Genomic DNA, 12,215 nt, shown 5'->3' with positions numbered 1-12,215 from the left:
CACCAACGTATAGATACTCGTCACCACGCCTATACGTCGTACACAACACTAACACGTAGAAAATAAGACACAACACCTATTCCCTCAAGCTAAGGTTAGACCAAACACTTACCTCGATTCCATGGCCACAAATCAAGCCTCAATTATCGCTTTCCCTCTAGATTTCACCTCCAATTCACTTGTATCTAGTCATAATTAGCTTAATAACATCAATAAATGCTAAAGAACTCCAACCCAATGCTTAATTATAGTTTTTACAACATTTTCCCCAAAAAGCCAAAAATTGACCCCGGTCCCTGTTGGTCAAAACCCGAAGTTCGAACCAAAACCTGATTACCCATTAACCCCCGAGCCCGGATATACAATTGGTTTTGGAATCCGACCTCAATTGAGGTCTAAATCCCCAAATTTCAACATGGAACTTCGCAATTGCGAAGGTCTCCCTCCCTGCCCTCTAATCACACTTGCGATGGTGTTTCGCAAATGTGATGCTCGCATTTGCGAGCCATACTTCACAAATGAGAAGTCTGTAGATCTGCAACACAACAACTATTTCCCACAAGTCTCAAAACACTCCGCGGCATATCCACAACTCACCCGAGCCCTCGGGGCTCCAAACCAAATATGCACGCAAGTCCAAAAATATCATACGTACTTGCTCGTGGGATCAAATCATCAAAATAACATCAACAACTGTGAATTTAGCTTCAAAATTAATGAAATTCTCAAGAACACCTAAAGTTACTATTTTCACAACCGAAGGTCCGATTTATATCAAAATAAGTTCGATTCTTACCAAATTTCACAAATTCGACTTAAACATTATTTTAAACCTGTACCGGGCTCTGGAACTAAAATTCGGGCTTGATACCATCTTGTTCCATCATTATTCAATTTCTAAACTTCTTATATTTTTCAATAAACAATTTTCTTCAAAAATTCATTCTCGGGCTAGGGACCTCGGAATTCAATTCCGGGCATACGCCCAAGTCCCATATTTTTATACGGACCTTCCGGGACCGTCAAATCATAGGTTCGGGTCCGTACCCAAAATGTTGACCGAAGTCAATTTAAATTCAAATTTAATGGCAAAATTGGCATTATTCTCAATTTCCACATAAGGGCTTTCCGGAAGCACCCTCGGACTGTGCACTCAAATCGAGGAGAAAGATGAATGAGGTCTTGAAGGCCTCGGAACACCGGATTGGGTTCTAAAACATGAGATGACCTTTTGGGTCATCCCATTCTCCACCTCTAAAATAACCGTTCGTCCTCGAACGGACATAGAAAAGTACATGAGTCGGGGAAAAGATGGGGATATCGGCTTCGCATATCAGACTCAAACTCCTAGGTCGCTGCCTCAACAGGCTGACCTCTCTACTGCACATGAACTGAAGAGAAATTCTTCGATCTTAACTAACGAAACTGCCGGTCTAGAATAGCTATCGGCTCCTCCTCATAGGTCAAGTCCTTGTCCAGCTGGAAAGTGCTGAAGTCTAACATGTGGTATGGATTGTCGTGATACTTCCGAAGCATGAATACATGAAACACTGGATGCACAACTGATAAACTCGGTGGCAACGCAAGTCTGTAAGCCACCTCTCCCACTCAATCAAGAATCTCAAAAGGATCGATGAACCTAGGGCTTAGCTTGCCCTTCTTTCCAAATCTCATCATGCCCTTCATGGGAGACACTCGAAGCAACACTCACTCTCTAACCATGAATGCCACATCACGAACCTTGTGGTCGGTATAATTCTTTTGCCTGGACTGAGTTGTACGAAGCCTATCCTGAATGATCTTGACCTTGTCTAAGGCATCCTAAACTAAATATATACCCAACAACTGAGCCTCTCCCGGCTTAAACTACCCAACTGACGACCGACACTGCCTACCATATAATGCCTCATATGGAGCCATCTAGATGCTCGACAAGTGACTGTTGTTGTAGGCAAACTTCGTTAAAGGCAAGAACTGATCCCATGAACCTCTAATGTCAATAACACATGCTCGGAGCATATCCTCCAAGATCTGAATAGTACGCTCGGACTGTCCGTCCTTCTAAGGATGAAATGATGTGCTCAACTCGACCCGCGTGCCCAACTCACACTACACTGCCCTCCAAAAATGCTAGGTAAACTGTATACCTTGATCCGAAATGATAGACACGGGCACACCATGAAGACGAACGATCTCATGGATATAAATCTCTGCCAATCGCTCAGAAGAATAGAAAACTACCACAGGAATGAAATGCGGTGACTTAGTCAGCCTATCCACAATAACCCACACTGCATCGAACTTCCTCTAAGTCCGTGGGAATCCAACAACAAAGTCCATAGTAATATGCTCCCACTTCCACTCAGGAATCTCAATCTTCTAAAACAAACCACCAGCTCTCTGATGATCGTATTTTACCTGCTAACAATTCAAACACCAAGCTACATATGCAACAATATCTTTCTTCATCCTCCTCCACCAATAATGCTTCCGCAAATCCTGATACATCTTAGCGACACCCCGATGAACAGAATACCGAGAACTATGGGCCTCTTCTAGAATCAACTCGCGAAGTCCATCTACATTAGGCACATAAACTCGACCCTGCATCCTCATAACTCCATCATCTCCGACTGTAACCTTCTTGGAACCTCCATGACGCACTGTGTCCCTAAGGACAAGCAAATAAGGGTCATTATACTATCGATCCCTGATACGCTCAAATAATAAAAAACGGGCGACTGTGCAAGCTAGAACACGGGTGGGCTCAGAAACATCCAACCTCATAAACTGATTGGCTAAAGCCTGAACATCCAAAGCAAGTGGTCTCTCACCAACCGGAATATATGCAAGGCTACCCATACTGGCTGACTTCCTACTCAAAGCCTTGGCCACTACATTGGCCTTCCACGGATGATACAAGATGGTGATATCATAGTCTTTCAATAGCTCCAACCACCTCCTCTGCCTCAAATTTAGCTCCTTTTACTTGAACAAATACTGCAAACTCTTGTGATCTGTGAACACCTCACATGACACGCCATATAAATAATGCCTCCAAATCTTCAGCGCGTGAACAATGGCTGCTAGCTCCAAATCACGAACTGGATAATTCTTCTCGTGAATCTTCAACTATCGCAAAGCATATGCAATAACCTTGCCATTCTGCATCAACACCGCACCAAGTCCAATACGAGATACATCACAATATACTGTATATGGCCCTGAACCTATGGGCAATACCAATATCGGCGCCGTAGTCAAAGCTATCTTGAGCTTCTGAAAGCTCGCCTCACACTCGTCTGACTATCTGAACTGGGCACCCTTTTGGGTCATCATGGTTATTGGGGCTGCAATAGATGAAAACTCCTCCACAAACCGACGGTAATAGGCCAAGCCCAAGAAACTTCGGATCTCTATAGCTGATGTGGGTCTAGGCCAGTCCTTGACTGCCTCAATCTTTTTAGGATCCACCTGAATATCCTCTGCTGATACAACATGACCTTGGAATGCTATTAAACTCAACCAAAACTCACACTTTAAAAACTTTACATACAACTGACTGTCTCTTAGAGTCTGAAGAACGACTCGAAGATGTTGCTCGTGCTCCTCTCAGCTGCGGGAATAGATCAAAATATCATCAATAAAGACAATCATGAAGGAATCCAAATAAGGCTTGAACACTTGGTTCATCAAATCCATGAAAGTTGGTGGGGCATTTGTCAACCCGAATGAAATCACTAAGAACTCATAATGCCCATACCAAGTGCGAAAAGTTGTCTTAAGGATATCAGACACCCTAATCCTCAACTGATGGTAGCCAGACCTCAAATCAATCTTCAAAAATACCTTGGAACCCTGAAGCTGATCAAACAAATCATCAATCCTCGACAACGGATACTTGTTCTTGATGGTGACTTTGTTCAACTACCGATAATATATGCACATCCTCATCGATCCATCCATCTTCTTAACAAAAAACACTGGCGCACCCCAAGGCGAGACACTAGGTATAATAAAGTCTTTATCAAGCATGTCTTGCAATTGTTCTTTCAATTCCTTCAATTCTGGCGGTGCCATACGATATGGCAGAATAGAAATGGGCTGAGTGCCCGGAGCCAAATTAATACAAAAGTCAATATCCCTGTTGGGTGGCATCCCCGGAAGGTCTGAAAGAAATACCTCCAGAAACTCATGAACAATGGGCACATAATCCATAGAAGGAACCTCAGCACTAGAATCACGAACATACGCCAAATAGGCCAAACATCCCTTATCCACCATACGTGGAGCCTTCATATATGAGATAACCCTACTGGTAGAATGACCAGGAGTCCTATACACTCTAAACGAAGCAGCCCCGACAATGCTAAGGTCACGGTCTTGGCATGACAGTCAAATAGAACATGGTAAGGAGATAACCAATTCATCCCTAAAATGACATCGAAATCCACCATATTGAGAAGTAGGAGATTTACGCTAGTCTCAAGACCCCCAATAACAACTACATACGAACGATAGACACGATTTACTACAATAGAATCACTCACCTTTGTAGACACATACACAAGAGCACTCAAAGAATCACGAGGCACAACCAGATAAGGGGCAAAATAAGATGACACATAGGAATATATGGACCCTGGATTAAATAGAACTGAAGCATTTCTACTGCAAACTGAAACCATACTTGTGATAACTACATCAGAGGCCTCGGCCTTAGGTCTGGCGGGAATAGCATAACATCGGGGCTGGGCCCCACCACTCTGAACTACATCCCTAGGACGGCCTCCTGTTGGATGGCCTCCACCTCTAGCTGCCTGACCTCCACCTCTAACACCTCGACCCCTACATCTATCTGGATGAGCGGGCAGTGGAACACACGATGCTGGAACCATAGCACGAGAACCTTGGTGCTGAGAACTGCTCGAGGCTCGAGGGAAAAACCTAGCAATATGCCTCGTATTGGCACAAGTATAACAAAACTTTGGCTACTGAGACTGCTGACCCTGAAACTGACCCTGATTGCCTGAGTAACCACCCTAAAAACTCTAGAGCAGAGGTGAACTTATAGAAGCTGGTGGTGCATTGTAGGTCAACTAATCAGAATACTTCATATGAGAACTACAGCCATCTGGAGCACCGTGAGAAGCCTGGAGTGTTGATTGAAATGGTTAGGGGGGATGGCCTCTATCAAAAGAATCCCTACCTCCAGACGAGGCACCACTGAATCTGCCCGAATGACGAGGCCTCTTATCAGACCCTTGACTTCTCCCCAGAGCTAGAACCATCTCAACTCGCCTGGCCACATTGGCCGCATCCTAGAAAGAAATCTCGTGTTTTCGTACGTTAAAGTTTTGTCTTCAGTTAATCAATGTAGACTCGGGGATGAGATTATTTGAGATTAATGTATTTATGCTAATTATAACAAGCGATAAGTAAGTGTCAGGAAGTATAAAGGGTACACGAATTAAAGAAAAATGAGTTTCATTGAAGGTTGCCGATTTAGGATAAAATACAGATCGAGCGATAATACCCGATATTTATGGACTAGTACTATACAAGGTACCATATGACCATGGTAGTATGATGTATAAAGTATATTAAAATTAAGTAGAATTTTAAGTAATTTGGGGCATTTTTTAAATTATGCGGGTAATTGATTAATTACTGGGCAATGGGACATTACCCAGTTAACTAATTAGTGAGTAAAGATTAATAATCTCCACCCCACTCCCCACGTGGCAGTAGGCCACTATTCAAGCATATGACAAATTAGTCATATATACTTAGTGGCTGAAACGTGTAAATGCCTAAAGACATAAAAAAAAGCTTGGTCTTATAAGTCTTTGTCTCTTTAAAAGCTTGGCTACATAAAAAAAGCTTTGATCATTTGGACAAAAGGATCAAATGTAATTGTTCATTTGGACAAAAGTATTAGAACGTCCCTTAGTCTTGTTCATATATCATCTTAGTTCAAAAGTGTTAAGGAGCAGAAGCTTCATTTCCTGCAAAATAATTCAAAGAAGCAGAAGCCTATTTTCGTTCAAAATACTTCAGCGTAATTCCATCAAAATTTTGCGGTTATAAAAGAGTACGATGCAATATTCGGCAAGAATATTATACGGAGTTTTTCCTAATCTAGGTATGTAAAGGTCATCCCTTCTTTCTTTTGGCATGGTCCAAATTATACGGAAGAAATGAGCAAACACACAGTTTCCATAAATTACTCTATTCATAGAAATACTAGGGGTGTTTATATTCTTGATTTCCCATGTGAATTACTATTATCTTTTGTTCATGGGTCTCAGAATAATACGTAGTTGAAAAAGTTTATCCGGAAGGAATATTGAGATTATTACATATTTTTCATGTATTTCATTTATTTATACATGTACATTCACCCATGACCAGATGGCGTTATATACGGGTATTTATATGTATATATACATATGTATATGGGATATGGAAAAAAGGTTACGACGTTATATTCGCACCACACCTGATCAGTTGGTATATGTTGATGATGTTGCCCACAGTGGCCGAGATGATATGATGGGATGCCCTTAGTGGCTTGATGATGCTATGTACACCTATACCCATGCATGAAACGACATTTATATACACGTGAATAACATTATAAATGTTTCGGAATTTACAAAGTTATTCAGATTTACAGATGGATTTCTTTATTCCATGTTTCATCTATGCCATTTATGTACAGATTTTCATGCCTTACATACTCAGTACATTTTTCGTACTGACGCCCTATTTCACGGGGCCTGAGTTTTATGCCCGCGGGTGCAGATAGGCAAGCTGATGGTCCCTCTTCTTAGGATCCTTGATCAGCGAGAGTTGGCGTGCTCCACTTGATCCGAAGCTGCTTTTGATTTTGGTACAATATGTTTGTATGTATATATATGGGTATGACGTGGCTCAGTCCCATCTTGTACAATTATATTTCTATTAGAGGTTGTAAACAGTATGTCTAGTTGGATAGTATGTGTCTTTGCCGGCTTCCAGTTTTGAGATGTATAGTTGTCTATAACAACCTTGTCAGCTCGCCCTACGTATGTTGCACGTATATGTATGTATGCCTTTTTGGGTAGATTTCCTTCATGTACATTATTCTCGTAATTCAGCAGATGTTATTCAGGTTTACATCTTAGATGAATACTTATGGGTGTTTGATAGGTAGGAATCGGGCACCCGTCGCGGCCCATCGGTTTGGGTCGTGACATCTCGCTCCTTGTCTCCTTAGCCATCTGCATTCTAATAGGCTGAGTGAATCCCTCAATAAACCTCCTCACGCTCTTTCTTTAGGTATGGAGTATCAGAAGAGCATGATGAGCCAAATCAATAAACCTCGTCTCGTACTGGGTGACAGTCATAGAACCCTGTTGAAGACGCTTGAACCGCCTACGGTACTCCTCTCTCTGAGTGACAAGAAGGAACTTCTTGAGAAATAGCTGCGAGAACCGATCCCAAGTGAGAGCTGGTGACCCAACTGGTCTGACCAAACAATAATCTCTCTACCATTTTTTGGCAGAACCTGACAGACGAAAAGCAGCAAAGTCGACCCCATTGGTCTCCACTATCCCCATGTTTCGAAGAACCTCATGAAAGCTGTCCAAATAATCCTGGGGATCCTCTGAAGATGTATCGTCATAGGTAGTAGTGAAGAGCTTGGTAAATCTGTCCAATCTCCACAAGGCATTTGAAGACATAGCTGATCCATCACCAGTCTGAGCTACAACACCCGGTGGAACTACCCCAACTAGCTGAGCTGCTGGAGTCTGAAACTGGGGAGCTATCTGCTCCGGAGAGCGAGGAGCAGGAGTCTGTGCTCCCACCCCAAACCTGAGAGACGGATGGTGCCAAAGGAAGTATGCCTTCATGAGTGACACTCTCCATAAGGCCCACTAGATGGAACAGAACATCCTGGAGTACCGAGGTAGCGATGAACCCTTCTAGGACCTGAGCTGAGCCCGTTGGAACTGTCTGGGCCAGAACCTCATCCTCAAACTCTACCTGAGGCTTCGCCGCTGGTGCTGCTGCTTTGGGCTGAGCTCTACCCCTACCTCGGCCTCAGGCACGACCTTGACCTTGTCCTCTACCCTCGTAGGAGTTGTCGCTGGGGGCTCAGGCTACTGATCAATGGATGAAGTGGTACGTGTTCTCGCCATCTGCGAAAGAATAGAGTTGAAGTTCAATTAGCATTGAGAAATCAAACCGCACGACAGAGATGGATAGAAGTGAAATTGTTCCTAACTCTATAGCCTCTAGGGGATAAGCACAGATGTCTCTATACCAATCTCTCAGACTCTACTAAGCTTGTCCATGAATTGTGAGACCTACGTAACCTAGAGCTCTAATACCAACTTGTCACTGCCCGAATTTCCTACCACCGGGACCGTGATGGAGCCTAACATTGAACCAGCTAGGCAAGCCAAAGTTACTTAGTAAGGAAAACAATTTGTTTAATCTTTTTACTTTATCTTTTAACAATTTCCAGGTTAACATAAGGAAAACAACGGAAATAAAATGCGGAAGAACAGAATTCAACAGTTTAACTTAGTACAAATATGAAACCATAACAAACTCCACCCAGAGCTGGTGTCACAATCTCACGAACTATCTACAAATACTATAAATAGTGGTCTAAACAAGGAAAATATATATCTATATTAGAAATAGATGAAAATAGAAGAAACAGGATAGAAGGGGACACCAAGTCCTGCAGACGCCTACAGGACTACCTCGGGTCTCTACTGGAATGAAGGCAACAACCACAATCTACGGTCCGTATGGTCTAGTACCGAGATATGCAACAAAAAGTGCAGAGTATAGCATCAGTACAACCGACCTCATGTACTGGTAAGTGTCGAGCCTAACCTCGACGAAGTAGTGACAAGGCTAGGACACAACAAACGTCATAACCTGTGTAGTTAAACAATATCTAACAAAATAACAATAATAGAAGCTAAATAGAAATCAGCAGGTAGAGGCAACATGCTATGGGGGATACCAGAATAAGGAAATACAGAAATAACATAAATGAAAAATTAGGGCACTTGAACTGATAACAACAAATAATCACCGCAAACAAAAAATGAATGCACGGCATCACCCTTCGTGCTTTTACTCTCAATCCTCACCATGCAATCAATAATGAAAATGTGAACGACATCATCCTTCGTGCTTTATCACTCTTTCTCACCATATAAATATTAGAAATGTGCACACCATCATCCTTCGTGCTTTATCTCTCTTCCTCACCATATGCATCAATATAAACGTAAATGTGCACGGCATCACCCTTCGTGCTTTATCACTCTTCCTCACCATATGCATAAGTATGAATGTGCACCGCATCACATTTCATGCTTTATCACTCTTTCCTCACCCAAACAGTGGAAACAACAACATCCCGGCAAAGGAATCAACAATAGAAATAAATACGTCCCGGCAAGGGAATCAGCTATAACCAATCTTGTTCCAACAATTATCTTCACAAAATAAACCTCAACTTGATCCAATGTTCAACAATGGACAAATACCATGAAAATGATCATAAGTCTTACTTAACATGGATAATTATCAATCTAGGCATAGGTAGTACTTAATAAGAATCACAACGATCACAGTATAAGACTCACGGGCATGCTCAACACCAACGTATAGATACTCGTCACTACACCTATACGTCACGCACAACACTAACACATAGAAAATAAAACACAACACCTATTCCCTCAAGCTAAGGTTAGACCAAACACTTACCTCGATTCCACGGCCACAAATCAAGCCTCAATTATCACTTTCCCTCTAGATTTTACCTCCAATTCACTTGTATCTAGTCATAATTAGCTTAATAACATCAATAAATGCTAAAGAACTCCAACCCAATGCTTAATTTTAGTTTTTCCAACATTTTCCCCAATAATTCCAAAATCGACCCCAGGCCTGCTTGGTCAAAACCTGAAGTTCGGACCAAAATCCGATTACACATTCACCCCCGAGCCCGGATATACAATTGGTTTTGGAATCCGACCTCAATTGAGGTCTAAATCCCCAAATTTTCTAATTCCCAAATTCCACCCAAAAACACCCAATTTCCCATGAAATCCCTAGATTTTATTATGAAGTTTTGTAAAAAGATGAAGTAGATTGAAAGAAATGAGTTAAAAGTTGTTTACCTATGATTTGGGGAAGAACTTTTCTTCAGAAAATCGCCTATGGGAGCTTAAGGTTTGAAAATTTGAAAGAATGAGTAGAAATCCCGTCTAAGTTATAATTTACACAGTCACAGTTATCACATTTGCGATAACAGGTTCGCAAATGTGAACTCGCAAATACGACCAAAGCATCGCAAATCTGCTAACTTCGCAAATACGAACAATTGTTCGCAAATGCGGTGACGGCTGGGGTCGCAATTGCGTCATGGAACTTCGCAATTGCAAAGGTCTCCCTCCCTGCCCTCTGATCGCAATTGCGATGGTGTTTTGCAAATGTGATGCTCGCATTTGCGAGCCAGACTTCGCATATTTGCGAAGTCTGTAGATTTGCAACACAACAACTATTTCCCTCAAGTCACAAAACACTCTGCGGCCTATCCACAACTCACCCGAGCCCTCGTGGCTCCAAACCAAACATGCACACAAGTCCAAAAATATCATACGGACGTGATCGTGCGATCAAATCATCAAAATAACATCAACAACTATGAATTTAGCTTCAAAATCAATGAAATTCTCAAGAACATTTAAAGTTACTATTTTCACAACCGAAGGTCTGATTTATATCAAATCAAGTCCGATTCTTACCAAATTTTACAGATTTGACTTAAATATTATTTTAAACCAATACCGGCTCCAAAACAAAAATACGGGTCTGATACCATCATATTCCATCATTATTTAATTTCCAAACTTCTTATACTTTTCAGTTAAATATTTTTCTTCAAAAATTCATTTCTCGGGCTAGGGAACCCGGAATTCAATTTCAGGCATACTCCCAAGTCCTATATTTTTCTACTGACCCTTCGGGACCGTCAAATCACAGGTCCGAGTCCCTTTACCCAAAATATTGACCGAAGTCAACTTAAATTTAAATTTAAATTTAAAGGCAAAATTGGCATTTTTCTCAAATTTCCACATAAGGGCTTTTCGGAAGCGCGCCCGTACTGCGCACGCAAATCGAGAAAAAAGAGAATGAGGTCTTAAAGACCTTGGAACCGCGGATTGGGTTTTAAAATATGAGATGACCTTTTGGGTCATCACAAATATGCTTGAGTGTTGGGAAGTTTGATGTACATTATGAATTGTACATGACCTGATATAGTTTGTGCAATAAGTAAGCTTAGTCAATACACAAGTAATCCTAACCAAGCTCATTGGATAGCAATGAAATGAGTTTTGCGATATTTGAAATATACTCATGACTATGCATTGCATTACAATAATTATCTCGCAGTTGTTGAGGGATATAGTGATGCAAATTGGATCACCGGATCAATGAAATCAAAATCCACAAGTGGATACGTTTTTACAATTGGTGGAGGAGCAGTGTCTTGGAAGTCGTCCAAACAGACATGCATCGCCCACTCTACAATGGAGTCTGAATTTATATCTTTAGACAAGGCCAGTGAAAAAGCGAAATTGCTCCAAAATTTTATTAGAAGACATTCCATTTTGGCCCAAACCTATGGCATTTGTATGCATATATTCTGACAGTTAAGCAACAATAGGAAGGGCTGGGAGCGTTATGGATAACGAGAAATCTCGTCGCATTCGACGAAGGTATAATACCGTTAGACAACTACTCTCTCGTGGAATTATCACAATTGATTATGTAAAGTCAAAAGATAATGTATCGGATCCGCTTACAAAAGGCCTACCTAAAGAGGCGGTTGAGAAGTCATCAAAGGAAATAAGACTATGGCCGATGACAAGTCACTATGGCGGTAACTCTACCTAGAAGACTGAAGATCCCAAGATCTAGGTTCAAGGAGATCAAACAAAGTCATTAGTGACGGTTCAACATTATCAAATAAAATTTTGGTCCATTCTCATGAAGACAATGTTCAGTACTAAGGATAAAAAGTTAGGACTTTTTAATGGTTTCTAAGTTTGATACGGGGTATATCAAATAGTATATCTACGGGATAACACGTTTAGGAATCACCTATATGAGTGTGAAGTGTAAGCCTCTTC

The sequence above is a fragment of the Nicotiana sylvestris genome, chromosome 7 (assembly GCF_000393655.2).
Source record: "Nicotiana sylvestris chromosome 7, ASM39365v2, whole genome shotgun sequence".
NCBI lineage: Eukaryota > Viridiplantae > Streptophyta > Magnoliopsida > Solanales > Solanaceae > Nicotiana > Nicotiana sylvestris.
Note: the sequence above shows the minus strand (reverse complement) of the source record.